The sequence below is a fragment of the Dermacentor albipictus genome, chromosome 1 (assembly GCF_038994185.2).
Source record: "Dermacentor albipictus isolate Rhodes 1998 colony chromosome 1, USDA_Dalb.pri_finalv2, whole genome shotgun sequence".
NCBI lineage: Eukaryota > Metazoa > Arthropoda > Arachnida > Ixodida > Ixodidae > Dermacentor > Dermacentor albipictus.
Window position 1 is genome coordinate 231,774,408 of NC_091821.1, and position 15,250 is coordinate 231,789,657.

At 45.0% G+C, this 15,250-nt stretch overlaps 1 long non-coding RNA gene across 1 annotated transcript in view; it reads left to right on the top strand.

The window, feature by feature from the left end:
- Nucleotides 1-14,858, top strand: part of LOC139054292 (uncharacterized) — a 105,566-nt gene extending 90,708 nt beyond the window's left edge. The window contains exons 3-4 of the long non-coding RNA XR_011511102.1: nt 13,005-13,268; nt 13,726-14,858. This is a non-coding gene — a long non-coding RNA (uncharacterized lncRNA). The remainder of the gene's footprint in view (nt 1-13,004; nt 13,269-13,725) is intronic.
- Nucleotides 14,859-15,250: the final 392 nt, after the last annotated feature.

Genomic DNA, 15,250 nt, shown 5'->3' on the forward strand with positions numbered 1-15,250 from the left:
CTATGCAGTACGTGTTTCATATATAACTCGTTTCACCGGTGGCAAGATATTGTGTCGCCATTTCATCCAATGATAACGCATCACCGTCGACAATAATCGAGAGATGGGTTCTACTGTATTTTTTAATTCGAATTTTGACGTGCTTTTCTTCGAGCTATCATCATCATGTTCATCATCATCATCATCATCAGCCTGGTTACGCCCACTGCAGGGCAAAGGCATCTCCCATACTTCTCTAACTACCCCGGTCACGTACTAATTGTGGCCATGTTGTCCCTACAAACTTCTTAATCTCATCCGCCCACCTAACTTTCTGCCACCCTCTGCTACGCTTCCCTTCCCTTGGAATCCATTCCGTAACTCTTAATGACCATCGGTTATCTTCCCTCCTCATTACGTGTCCTGCCCATGCCGATTTCTTTTTCTTGATTTCAACTAAGATATCATTAACTCGCGTTTGTTCCCTCACCCAATCTGAGTTACACCTATCATTCTTCTTTCCATAGCTCGTTGCGTCGTCCTCAGTTTAAGGAGAACCTTTTTCGTAAGCCTCCAGGTTTCTGCCCCGTATGTGAGTACTGGCAAGACACAGCTGTTATAAACTTTCTTCTTGAGGGATAATGGCAACCTGCTGTTCATGATCTGAGAATGCTTCCAAACGCACCCCAGCCCATTCTTATTCTTCTGATTATTTCTGTCTCATGATACGGATCCGCAGTCACTACCTGTCTTAAGTAGATGTATTCCCTTACCACTTCCAGTGCCTCACAACCTATCGTAAACTGCTGTTCTCTTCCGAGACTGGTAAACATTACTTTAGTTTTCTGCAGATTAATTTTTAGACCCACCCTTCGGCTTTGCCTCTCCAGGTCAGTGAGCATGCATTACAGTTGGTCCCCTGAGTTACTAAGCAAGGCGATATCATCAGTGAATCGCAAGTTACTAAGGTATTCTCAATTAACTCTTATCCCCAATTCTTCCCAATCCAGGTCTCTGAATACCTCCTGTAAACACGCTGTGAATAGCATTGGGTAGATCGTATCTCCCTGCCTGACGCCTTTCTTTATTGGGATTTTGTTGCTTTCTTTATGGAGGACTACGGTGGCTGTGGAGCCGCTATAGATATCCTTCAGTATTTTTACATACGGCTCGTCTACACCCTGATTCCGCAATGCTTCCATGAGTGCTGAGGTTTCGACTGAATCAAACGCTTTCTCGTAATCAATGAAACCTATATATAAAGGTTGGTTATATTCCGCACATTTTTCTATCACCTGATTGACAGTGTGAATATGGTCTATTGTTGAGTAGCCTTTACGGAATCCTGCCTGGTCCTTTGGTTGACGGAAGTCTAAGATGTTCCTGATTCTACTTGCAATTACCATAGTAAATACTTTGTAGGCAGCGGACAGTAAGCTGATCGGTCTATAATTTTTCAAGTCTTTGCCATCTCCTTTCTTATGGATTAGGATTATGTTAGCGTTTTTCCAAGATTCCGGTACGCTCGAAGTCATGAGGCATTGCGTATGCAGGGTGGCCAGTTTTTCTAGAACAATCTGCCCACCATCCTTCAACAGATCTGCTGTTACCTGAACCTCCCCAGCTGCCTTCCCCCTTTGCATAGCTCCCCAGGCTTTCTTTACTTCTTCCGGCGTTACATGTGGGATTTCGAATTCCTCTAGACTATTCGTTCTTCCATTATCGTCGTGGGTGCCACTGGTACTGCATAAATCTCTATAGAACTCCTCAGCCACTTGAACTATCTCATCCATATTAGTAATGATATTGCCGGCTTTGTCACTTAACGCATACATCTGATTCTTGCCAATTCCTAGTTTCTTCTTCACTGCTTTTAGGCTTCCTCCGTTCTTGAGAGCATGTTCAATTCTATCCATATTATACTTCCTTATGTCAGCTGTCTTACGCTTATTGATTAACTTCGAAAGTTCTGCCAGTTCTATTCTAGCTGTAGGGTGAGAGGCTTTCATACATTGGCGTTTCTAGATCAGATCTTTCGTCTCCTGCGATAGCTTACTGGGGTATCCTGTCTAATGGAGTTACCACCGACTTCTATTGCACACTCCTTAATGATGCTCACAAGATTGTCGTTCATTGCTTCACCACTAAGGTCCTCTTCCGGTGTTAAAGCCGAATACCTGTTTTGTAGCTTGATCTGGAATTCCTCTATTTTCCCTCTTACCGCTAACTCATTGATCGGCTTCTTATGTACCAGTTTCTTCCGCTCCCTCCTCAGGTCTTGGCTAATTCGATTTCTTACCATCCTATGCTCACTGCAGCGCACCTTCCTGAGCACGTCCACATCTTGTATAATGCCAGGGTTAGCGCAGAGTGTGAAGTCTATTTCATTTCTAGTCTCGCCGTTCGGGCTGCTCTACGTCCACTTTCGGCTATCCCGCTTGAGGAAGAAGGTATTGATTATCCGCATATTACTCTGTTCCGCAAACTCTACTAATAACTATCCCCTTCTATTCCTAGTGCCTATGCCATATACCCCCACTACCTTGCCTCCAGCCTGCTTCTTGCCTACCTTGGCATTGAAGTCGCCCATCAGTACAGTGTATTTTGTTTTCACTCTACCCATCGCCGATTCCACGTCTTCATAGAAGCTTTCGACTTCCTGGTCATCATGGCTGGATGTAGGGGCGTAGACCTGTACAACCTTCATTTTGTACCTCTTATTAAGTTTCACAACAAGACTTGCCACCCTCTCGTTAATGCTATAGAATTCCTGTATGCTACGAGCTATATTCTTATTAATCAGAAATCCGACTCCTAGTTCTCGTCTCTCCGCTAAGCCCCGGAAGCACAGGACGTGCCCGCTTTTTAGCACTGTATATGCTTCTTTCGGCCTCCTACCTTTACTGAGCCCTATTATATCCCATTTACTGCCCTCTAATTCCTCCAATAGCACTACTAGACTCGCCTCACTAGATAACGTTCTAGCGTTAAACGTTGCCAGATTCATAATCCAATGGCGGCCTGTTCGGAATCCATCCAACTGATGCTGTGTAGAAACACGACTGCCTCTAGCTTTTCAATACAAGCATACCCACTTACTGCAGTCAACAAAAACTTAATTATTCAAATTTAGTCAATTGTGCTGCTGACAGCGATAATTATCATCTCACTTTGTGCCCCCCTGGCCACATAACTTATTTGTACAGGCGGTCTCCGCGTGCCCCTCAGTGCCTAAATTTAAGAAAACCTAAAGCTTAATTTTGAAGACCCTGCATATTTCTGCAAGGGCACGAGCTCGATATACCGCGAGCCGGCGGCATGCCGAGTTTTGGTCTTCTTCAACCAGATGTTGCCTGTTGTGCATGTTGCACGTTGGGAACTGATGACAAGTAGGCGTAGCATGAAAGACGGACAGCCAGTGCAAACAAAGTTTCGAGCCCCAACATCTGTCACGCTGAAATATGTCTTGATCGAATAAAACTCACTTGGAAGTTGGCGCTTGAAGGCCCTGTCACGTATTTCTCTTTGCGGCTGAAACCACGAAAACGGAGCCCGGTCTGATCACTTAAGCCTTGCCAACCAGACTGCGGAACAACGAGCGGACACTTTTGTCATGCAACGCCTGCGTTTACTGATTCATTAACTGTCATTCGCGTAACATATCGCTCACACTTCCGGAAGATCCTTACATAATTTTAGATATTATATCAGTATCCTGCCGTTTATGTTTTTGCACAACAAGTGGTCTCCTAGCATCCAGTATTGAGGTGTCATCATCAAATATATTAAAAGAAACAACAATTAATATACATTAAACAGGCAGAGTTTGCCCGCAAAGTTGACGCAAAGTCGTGATGAAGTGCTTTGAAAACTTTGTAACGGCACCTCTGGATCAAACAAACTTTCAAGCGATCTGCTGTTGCCTTCTTTCGTTTCTATCTTTCTTTTTAGGCACTTTTAATTAGCTTTTCCTAGCACTCAAACTATTGCTGAACCACTTATGAGTTTTGCCAGTTCTCATTAAATATAAATTGGCAGGCTCGGGGATCCACCCCACAGATCTCGGGCGTCAACTAAGTAAAACACATTCGATATATAAGGCTCGGTGTAGATATAACAAGCGAGCCCCGAGGGGGTAGTAGACACTGCTTGACTATTTCCATTGGCAATTAAGCAGCATTTATTTTAGCTCACGCAAGCCGAGTAGCGTGGAGGAAAGAGCGTAACGGTAAGTTAGTTGTACGAAACGTCTGCGTACTCTCCGTTCCAGTCCTTGACTTCGCGCCCCCTCCTTTCTCTTTTTTATCTTTCCCCGAACTGCTGCTTCGCATTCGTAAACATCGAAGGGAAGCAGCTACTGATTGCCCCCTCGATCCATGCTCGATGTTAAACTTTCTCTCAGCAGGGGCATAGCGGGAGTTGGGGTAAATCGTTCGCCTCCCTCTCCCCGCAGCTGAATGTTGTCAGTTTTGTATGGAAAAATAGAAATCAGTGCGCGTCAGCTATTTTTGTGGCTCTGAACTCATTTACAGTGGCAGCACTAATTTAGTCCCCGACTGCTCCCCAACATCCCATACTTTCTGCAATCCCCTGAACTCCTGTGCTAAGTCGCTTATCTGTATAGTACAACGACGGCTACATGACGTCGAGGCCGGTGTCATGACGTCGGCGGCATGATGAACACAACGAAGACGATGACACGACGACAATGGCGGTGGCGGAAGAATGATGCCGGCCACACGACGACCCAAGTTGTAAAATGTCGTACACAGCGTCCGCATCCTGTACTAATTAAGCGATGCATCGTTCATCACACAAACACCCACGCCGCATCGTAATGGCAAATTTAAAAAAGGACAGCGTGCAGCCGTGGTACTTCCAATATAGACCCTTCTAAGAAAAAATCCCTACAGGTGGCGGCACAGGCTTCAGCCACCTGAATTACAGCCACCAGAAGACGTCCCAGAAAACTTCCGGTCTATCCTGTTTGCCTGTGTTTACGCTTGGTTTACGTCGCCGCGTCTCTGCCTTTCTGAGTAGGCTGCCGCAGTTCTTTCGCTAAGATCTTTTCCTGTAGCGGTTCTTTTTCCTGTGCCCCCTTTATAAGTGCTGCATAATTCGTGTACTCCCTAAACATTGCTTCAAAAACTTAAATCTCGTCATTGGCGCTCGCAACAAGTTTGAAAATGTCCTTATACGCTGAAAAATGGTCAGACATTTAAAAACTGCATGCTGACCTTCTTCAGTAAAAACTGAATTTCTAAAAAATAAGTGTTTTTGAGATTAAATAGAAAACACCACCGCTACGGTGTATATAAAGAAAAAGGGAGACATACATCACGGGAATGAGCCTTTGGGAAATAGACGTTTATATTTAACTAGTGGACAAAATAAGAAACAGTTTGCATAGTTTATCTAGGCTCTGCTGCCCGCTGCCCGCAGTCCCGCTGCTCGCCCAGGATGGTGCGACTGCATGCATGTCCCGTTAGCTAACGGCCTCAGTTGCTCCTGGAAATGCGGCGCTTGCTCGACCAACAGGTTCACATGTCTGATGGGGGCGGTATACAAATTATCAGCGGTAAGATTATCATTATGTGATTCCTTCATGTCCCTCTTCATGCCCGCCATAATGCGCACGACCGCGCTGCTCTCTGGCGACATATCGCGATGCATCCCTATAGTTTAGCGAGTAGTCAGCAGTCCCAGCGATGAAGCGCTGCCGCTTCCTCGTTAAGCTTTCACTGCAGTTGCTGCGGGTTCTTCGCTCGACATAGGCGGAGTGCAGAAAGGGATCCCTTACCAGGCCGAGGATCCTTTGAAATCGCACGAGGTGGTCGTGCACTCTACCAAAAACTGCTGCGACTCGTCCAGCTCGAACGTGGTTGCCTTATGGCCATCCATGGGGCATTGTCATGAGGTGCACGTGCTGCGTTGAGAAGGAGAGGCGAAGACGACAACGATAACGACGAAGGCGCGAGCATGATCGTGCAATGGGACCAGAAAGAGGTTAGGTTGTTGTAGGTAGATAGTTAGAAATGTAGGTAGCTGAACAATTAGGCAACAGATGAACATCGAGTGATGGCACGGTAAGGACGATGCGAAGGTGGTCGACGTGACATGCCGTCGTCCTTGGCAAGAAGATAACCGAGCAGAGCAGCGGCTTCAGTGTCCAGCCTTGCCGAAATCCGAGAACGCGTTCTCCTTGCTCGTGGCTCGAGAGGCGAGCTCACGGGATTAGCGATGGTTACAATGACGAGTGATGATCGATCGCGATGATGATGACGCTATATTCGCCCACTGAGTGGATGGCATAAAAAAAAGGAAGGGGTTTCCGCAAGCCTCTCCGCCAAGGCACTCCCCGGAATACGCGGGGGCCCCATGCCAGCTCTACAAGGGTTTCCGTGAACCGCCACTTCTGAAGTCCAAGTTGAATTCTGATATGAGATAGCGTGTCCGTGTTCGGTAGGCCCGACGCCATGCACATGCAGCAGCTGTGCGTTGCAAAAGCGACTCTGCAGCTACTTATAGGTGTAACGAAAAAGAGCCCTATACAGTGTGTTGGCTCGAAAGAAAAGTCACTTCTTTATCATGCCTCGACTTTCGAGGTATCTATAGACTCGTGAACAGACGGACTATATAATCTTGTGTATGAACTGATTGACTTATACAATCGTTCGTATGATCACGTAATACATGATCGTTTGAAATAAATGCTAGTTGTCAGTGTAGCGCCCGTCCGTCCTGTCATATGTGCTTCTTTCGTATTCGGCTTTGGCGCTGGTCATGAATTATTATATATATTTATATATATATATATATATATATATATATATATATATATATATATATATATATATATATATATATATATATATATATATATATATATATATATATATATATATATATATATATATATATATATATATTTGTATCTAACCACTTTCCCGCGTACCTGGATCACCGGGTAGTCAGTGTTCGAATGTTTAGCGCATCGGGCTGCTACCTTGAGGTAACAAAGTTCGAAATCAACTATCAACCAACTTGGCCACTGAGTATGTGGCAATAGACTGTCGTAGTTGGGCGTCCTCTACCAGCTTTTGAAAAGCTGCGGGCGCACCCAAGAGACCGTGCGTGCTCCTGCGCCCTGCGCCTGCGCACTGTCGCCTCAGCGGGTTTGCTGCGTACGCAGAGCTGTTGCGGAGGCTTAACTAAAACCGTCTAATGTGAACATACAACATACGTGTCGCTCTTCCACTAATTTCTTTCATCCCGATATGGACAGTGCAGGCGCACGGCTGGGTAGGTACTGCTGTTTGAAGCAACTCTTTGACGTCGACTTGGAGTACTGGGTGAGTGGCACTCAGTCTGTGCTGATCTCCAATGAACTTTTTTGATACTAGCTTGAGTCATTGGGTATGTGTCAGTAGGCATGCCTGTCGCTCTTCAATGAACGTCTTTGACGCCAACTTGGGCAACTAATGTGCCACTGGGCATATGCCGCTTTGCAATAAACGCCTTTCACGCCAACGCTTTAGCGAGTTGCACCAGCAACTCACTGTGGACGTGCCACTGAGAGTGCGGCGAGCGAGGGAGCAATTCACCGGGCTCGCAGGCACCGGCGCGCCACGCTTCTCGTCTCGGAGGCCACACGCGGACTTCTCGGCAGCGCTACTAGATGGCACAGCGTGTCCAGAAGCAAGCGCGAGAGGTGGAGTGCGGTAGTCGTATCACGCGTTTTACAGCGAAGTTGTTAGCCTCTATAGTTGGTAGGGATTTTTTTTTTTTGAGGAGGCGTGCTCACCCAAAAATGAGGGCCAATCCCGGAAACAGTGCCAAGAAGCAGCAACCGCACAATGTGCTGCTTTTCCAAGAGGCATCCCATGACGTCATGAGTTCTATGAATGCGTGGTGGCTCTATGCGCAGAGCTAACTGACAAGTAAAGCTTACTATTCTTCGCCTCTGCAGACGGCAAATTGGCATAATTAAACAGGAGTATGTTTATGTATTCTAGCCACTCTAACCCGCCGTGGTTGCTCAGTGGCTATGGTGTTGGGCTGCTGAGCACGAGGTCGCGGGGTCGAATCCCGGCCACGGCGGCCGCATTTCGATGGGGGCGAAATGCGAAAACACCCGTGTGCTTAGATTTAGGTGCACGTTAAAAAACCCCAGGTGGTCAAAATTTCCGGAGTGCTCCACTACGGCGTGCCTCATAATCAGAAAGTGGTTTTGGCACGTGAAACCCCAAATATTATTATTATTATTAGCCACTCTAAAAATGTTAACAGGTTGCTCTATATTTGTTCTTCATTTACTCGTATACTTGCAGACATCCCTCTTGGAGGTGCAGAGCTGCGGCCAGCCTTGCTGAAGCGGCCGAAAAGCTATCCATAATAAAAATTTATGATATATAGTCTGTCCTACGTAACTTGAACCAAACATTAAAAATATGCAAGTGCCACGTTGCTGGACAGAACCAAGGTAATGTTATTTGCCGTCGCTTGGAGATGTATAATTTTTTAATTCCGACTAATTAGATAATTAGTCTTAATTAATTAATCAATCAACTTCTCATGTATTATAGTTAGATTAAAAGTGTCAATGAGAAAATTGTAGAGCAAGATGAAAAACTCCCGATGTAGCTTTCTGTTGCTCAATACGTGCTGCATAAAAGTATTTTTCAGAGCGTGAAAGCAGCCTGAATATATACGCAAAATGGCCGTGTGAATTGCCGCTCGAGGCATTTTGCGCGTATTCGCGGGCTTCTTTCAAGCTCCGAAAAACACTTTTATGTAGCTCGTATTGAGCAACATAAAGCTGTGTCAGGAGTTTTTCTTGTTGCTGTACAATTTTCTCATTCACACTTTTCATCTACCTATAATATTTGAGAAGTTGATTAATTAAGTTAATTCTGCAAACAGGCAGAATGCAAAAAATTGTCTGAGTATCTCCAAGCGACGGCAAACAACGTTACCTTCGTTCTGCCCAGCAAGGTTGCAGTTGCATATGTTTAAACCCGGGTGCCTGATAGTTGCAATTATATACATATATATATATATATATATATATATATATATATATATATATATATATATATATATATATATATATATATATATATATATATATATATATATATATATATATATATATATATATATATATATATATATATATATATATATGGCGATTATATATATGGCGAAAGCATTAAGAACAAAAAAAGGAGCTTTGTGACACTAGGTTGCACAAGATGCTCATTCGCCATGAAAAACCTGGCATGCATTTTAAACAAAGTATCACCCGCCGTGGTTGCTTAGTGGCTATTAAGTTGGGGTGCTAAGCACGAAGTCGCGGCCACGGCGGCCGCATTTCGATGGGGGGCGAAATGCGAAAATACCTGCGTACTTAGATTTATGGTGCAGGTTAAAGGACCCCAGGTGCTCCAAATTTCCGGAGTCCCTTACTAAGGCGGGCCTCATTATCAGAAAGTGGCTTTGGCACGTAAAACCCCATAATTTTTTCTAAAGAAGGTATCTTACGGGTAAGTAGGGCACGGCTGTAGAATTTTTTCCTTTATTATTTTCAGTGTGCGCAAATAGACATATTTAAATCTGAAGCGAAAAGGATTCCAAAATTCGCAGCATGGGATCCGATCAGAATCATATAATACTCATCGCGTCGAAAAAAAAACATGTTAAATGGTTTGCGAATACCCTCCGAATACGGTGCCAACATTTCGGATAGTTTTGTGAGCACGCCGCCTTCTTCAACATTTCTGGTCCACGTAGCCTCGATTCTGCAGGGAGGTCACGCGTTTCAAATCCGGTTGTAAACCATTTTGATATAATTGCGGTATATTCGAAAACGGCTTAAATAAATTCTAAAAATTTCAAAGTGCAAATATTTCGTTCGATGACCTCATCAACACAGCAACTGCTCTATTCTAGGACGGAATAGAATAGAAAAGTTGTTCCGTTGTGTATTCGAAGCTTCGGAATATTCACGCACTGCTACTTGTTTAACATTCCTGGTACTGTCGTACTTTGGCAATTTGAGCCTGACTGTTTCGAATGCCTATCCATGATGCTAAGCCAGAAGTATAAGAAGATCCGATGGTCTCGATTTTCTTTTGTTAGTTAAAATCAAATGAAGAAAAAAAGTTAATAAAACCAGGGAACGCTGAAGCTAATAAGATGTAGTTTTCTCTGGCTTCATTGTCTGGTTTCTTTGTATGGTTGTAACTATCCCTTATCCTGTTAATTAACATGCGTTTCATAACACCGAGCAGAACTGAGGACACCATTGCTACTGACACCATTTCTGAAAATAAAAGGCGCTGGGGGCATTCGTTTCGCACTGTCACACTAAAAGCAACTGACGAATTGTCTTTCGGTTTTTATGTCGCACGTTATATACGCACTCACTAACATATAACCACATAGACCCACGGAAACGCACAGCTACACATGAACTAATCGTCACAATACACAAAATGGTTTTCAACATGTACAGCCTACGCAAAGGGTATGTACTATAATGATTTGACTCCACATTGTTTCGTAGCGATGCTGAGAAACGAATATCGTATGCGCCGAAGAAAACTGTCACGGTTGCACATGGAGCCACGGGCAAGATAGCAGGCCTACAAGTTACCGCTCGTAACCGCAGCATTCACTCTGGCAATATTTACAGTCTGCTGATAAATATTTTCTCTTTGTACGATAAAAGAGAAAATAAAAACACTCCTCGTGAAATACTTCGGTAGCGGCGAAAGCCTTTTAGCTTAATATCATCCAGGCAAAGCCCATAAAGAGCGCAAACGCGATGTTGATGGTCAGGTTTGGCAAGAACACGCTTTCTGATAGTCGAAAAAAAAAAAGATCTCGTCGACGCCGACCCTCTTTTGCAAGAAAAATCGCGTTACATGAATGTCGCCGCGTAGGTGTGATGCTGCTGTGATACTTGCACTGATCCAAGAATTTATGCCGAAAAAGGTTCATTGAAGAGCGGCAGATTCCCGCTGGCCCTTGGAGCATATTGCGCGGCCCCACGGGTACATACCAGTGGTACGTCTTTTGAACATTTTTCATACATCGGCGGCGAATTTTTTTCTCTTCCCCTATTTACATGATGTAGTAATGGGCGGTAACGGTTCTTTGCATGAAATACGCGCGAGTTCGATTCAGCCTGCCATTGACATCGCAAGAGATGATGGCGAGATGACAGCGAAGGCGTCGGACAATTGATGACTCCCGTCCCCGGTTCCCGCTCTGTGCAACAGAACGAAGGTCACGATCCCGACCAATTTCAGACGCATCAAAGCACACAAATCTCAACAAAAGCGTTTCCGCACAAGTTCCCGAACATGCGCGGGACGAAGCTGTCACCTCACTGACTAAAAATGCTCTCAAGAAGCTTGCTCCGCGACGCATAATTTCTATGGTGTACTGGCACAGAAAATAATAAATTCTGGGGTTTTACGCGCCAAAACAACGATCTGATTATGGGGCACGCCGTAGTGAAAGGCTACGGAATAAATTGGGCCAGCTAGGGTTCTTTCACATGCACCCATAGCATGGCACATGGTGTTTTTTTGTTATTGTTCTTTTTTTGCATTTCACGCTCATCGATATGCGGCCGCCGCGGCCGAGATTCGCCCCGTTCCAAAGGGGGCGCTCACAACATCCATCCATCCATCCCTCCAGTGAGCGATGCATACCAGCAAGTATGAAGCCTGTAGGGTGAGCAACACAGCAACAAACAACGTCAAGCGGAAAGTCAGAGTGGCTGAAATAATCTCATGGGCGGCGGCAATGGAAAAGAAACCTGCCATGAGTAACTACGTAGAGAGGAAAAAAGAAAATCAGGAAAGAAACAATTTATGATAGCTCAAAGGGAAGTTCATCACGATACGAACACAGAGTCACAATTCCTCCAGGACGATAACTTATACATAGTACGAAGCATTGTATACATGGCACGTTATGAAAAAAAGTGTCCGAGTACGCACTCACTAACATATAACCACATAAACATACGGAAACGCACAGCTACACATGAACTAATCGTCACAATACACAAAATGGTGTTCACTATGTACATTATAATGATTTGACTTCACATTGTTTCGTAGCGATGCTGAGAGACAAAGATGGGACGCGCCAAAGAAATCAATCAACGTTGCAAATGAAGCCAAAGAACAAGCGCGCAGGCCTACATGTTACCGCTCGTAACCGCAGCACTTATTCTGGTAATCTTTGCAGTTTGCTGACAAATATTTCGTCTTTGTATGATTAAAGAGAAAATAAAAACAGTCCTCGTGAAATACTTCGCTAGCGGCGAAAGTCTTTTAGCTTAATATCATCCACATAAAGCCCACAAAGAGCACAAACGCGATGTTGATGATCAGATTTGGCAAAAACACGCTTTCTGAGAGTCGAAAAAAAAATAAAGATATCGTCGACGTCGATCTTCCTTTGCAAGAAAAATCGCGCTACGTGAATGTCGCCGCGTAGGTGTGGTGCTGCTGTGATACTTGCAGTGATCCAAGAATTTACGTCAAAAAAGGTTAATTGAAGAGCGGCCGATTCCCGCTGGCCCTTGGGTCATATAATCAGCAGCACACATTGCGCGGCCCCACGGGTACATACCAGTGGTACGTCTTTTGAACATTTTTCATACATCGGCGGCGATTTTTTTTTCTCTTCCCCTATTTACATGATGTAGTAATGGGCGGTAACGGTTCTGTTCATGAAATACACGCGAGCTCGATTCAGCCTGCCATTGACACCGCAAGAGATGATGGCGAGACGACAGCGAAGGCGTCGGACAATTGGCGAGTCCCGTCCCCGGTTCCCGCTCTGTGCAACAGAACGAAGATCACGATTCAGACCAATTTCAGACGCACCAAAGCACACAAATCTCAACGAAAGCGTTTCCGCACAAGTTCCCGAACCCTGGTGGGCATGGCGGACCGAGCATTGGCATGTGGCCTAACACGCGTTTCCTCTGCTTTACGCAGGTTTTTTTGGTTAGCGTTGCCGGAACGCCATATCAGCAAAATGACTCAACGAACGACGCATGCCTGGCGGCCTCATCCGTATCAGCGACGCCCTGTTGCTGCCCTCCTGTGATTCGTGTCAATACCAGCCTTGCGCCATCTACCAGCGGCGTTACGTCATCAAATGCTGCTGTAAAAGGCTATCAACAAGCCTTCGAGTTCAGTGGGCACGTCGGACGGAGCATTGGCATCTGGCCTAACACGGGTTTCCTGTGCTTCACGCAGGTCAGTGATTATTACTCCACGATTGTGAGCGATTCCCGCTGTCTCTTGGTTGGCACTTCTTTTGCAAAAGTCATTTCAGAGGGATACTTGTAGTTGGTTTGACTAAATAAAACATTTGCACGCAATTGAATTCCGAGGGCCACCTAGGGTAAGCACTTAATACATTTTCTGGCGCGCCGATAAAATGGAAATAGCGAGTAGGAAGTGAAAACTTCCTGCGAAGCGCTTTTATGGCTAGGGTCCCGTGGATTTTCCGTGTCCGGCTAAAAAAAGACTGCGTGTGCAAGAACTCAGTTCCCTAATTTGATGCAATATCGCTTCATTCTGTGCAAAAGCTTCTACGTCTCATCATTTGGATATGTATTTTCAGAAGATTAGTTATCAATAGGCACCACTTTCTAGATCAGTAGACTCTCATGCAATTGGTTAGTAATAACTTCATTGAATTGTCCTGCAGGCTTTTGGCGACCCGGGCTCAAGTCTCCACGACGGGACGTCGGACGGATGGATGGATGGATGTTATGAGCGTCCCCTTTGGAACGGGGCGGTGGGTTCCGCCACGAAGGTCTTGCAATTATACTGTCTAATGTCCTACGTAGGTTAAAAAAGAAAGAAAAGAAGAAAAACACTATGAACTCAAACAATTTCTACGTCTCTGTTTTTTGTCGTTTCCCTACTTTTATTCTACCGATCCTCCAATCGCCTCTTACTGATCCCTATTGCGGACATGTTTACTTTTCCCCTGCTCTCGCTGAACCCAAGAGCTTCAAGGAGGCCAGTGGTGCCTAAATCGACCGCTGACCTTCTCATAAAACATGCTCCATCGTTTCCCCAGCTTTACCGCAGCAAGTACATGCCTCTGCTTCCTTCTTATATCTGGGTTTATCGGTGCGTGTTCTAAGGTATCCTGATCTCGCTTCGAACAGTAATGAGCTTCCCTTTGAGACGTCGAGATTTTGTCTCAGCGCCGCCTCGCGGGCTCGCTGCACGGCTCAGAGTTGGTCGCCGAGGTCGGAGCTGCGCAGACCGGCGGCCCACCTCAGCGATAGGGACTCGGAGTTTAACTCATTTTGGCGTTGGCCGTTACATTCCCATAGCATATGTATATTAATTTTTTTTCTTGCCGCCATCTGAAGCCACCACAACCAACACTGCCGCACCATTCGTTTTAATGAAGTATATTTTCTTCTTCTTCTTCATTACGGGGGTATCATCTCCTCGGGCTGCAGTGTACACACTCGACGAATGTTTGTACACAGTGGTTGTTACACAGTGTACACAGTGGTTGTGCGTCTAAAGGTGATCAGGCTCATCGCGCTCTACTTACTTCTCTAGAGTTAACTAACTTAGGTTCACGTTTGTAGCGTCGATACTATTTCTTCTATTTATAATTCTGTAGTTGCGTGACCTTTAGTGACCGGTTCTACTGTGTGTGATCTGTACTGTGTGTTCTTGTCTATTTTTTTAGATTTGTCCTGTTGCTCTTTCATTTCTCTATGCTTCCCTCCTTCCTGTCATCCATTCTGTGTTGCTGTCACCTCCCTTCTAAGAGTAGGCACGCGTTGTGCCCCTCCCGCGGTGGCAGTTGGCAGCCTGCTCCTCGCTTTTCCTTTCCTGCTAAATGCATATGTGTTCAAAACAAATAATAATAATAATAATAATAATAATAATAATAATAATAATATGAGCCATTGAATATTTAGCGACGGACAAATTTCTCATTGGGTAAGCATAAAAATGCTCACGCATTTAATAACACTGGTGGTACGAGAATGTCTGCGCGTACCTACTATCGTCACGATGACCACCGATCAAGAAAATAAATGTGTTCGTACCTTTGTTCAAAATTCTGCGTCACCTCTGTGTCGTGTGCTGAACATGGGCCGCATTCTGAAACGATCACTTTCGGCGATACTATCTCCTTGGCGACGCCTTCGTCATCTGCGTGCACTGATTGGCTGTTTTAACGAAATTGGAAGCGC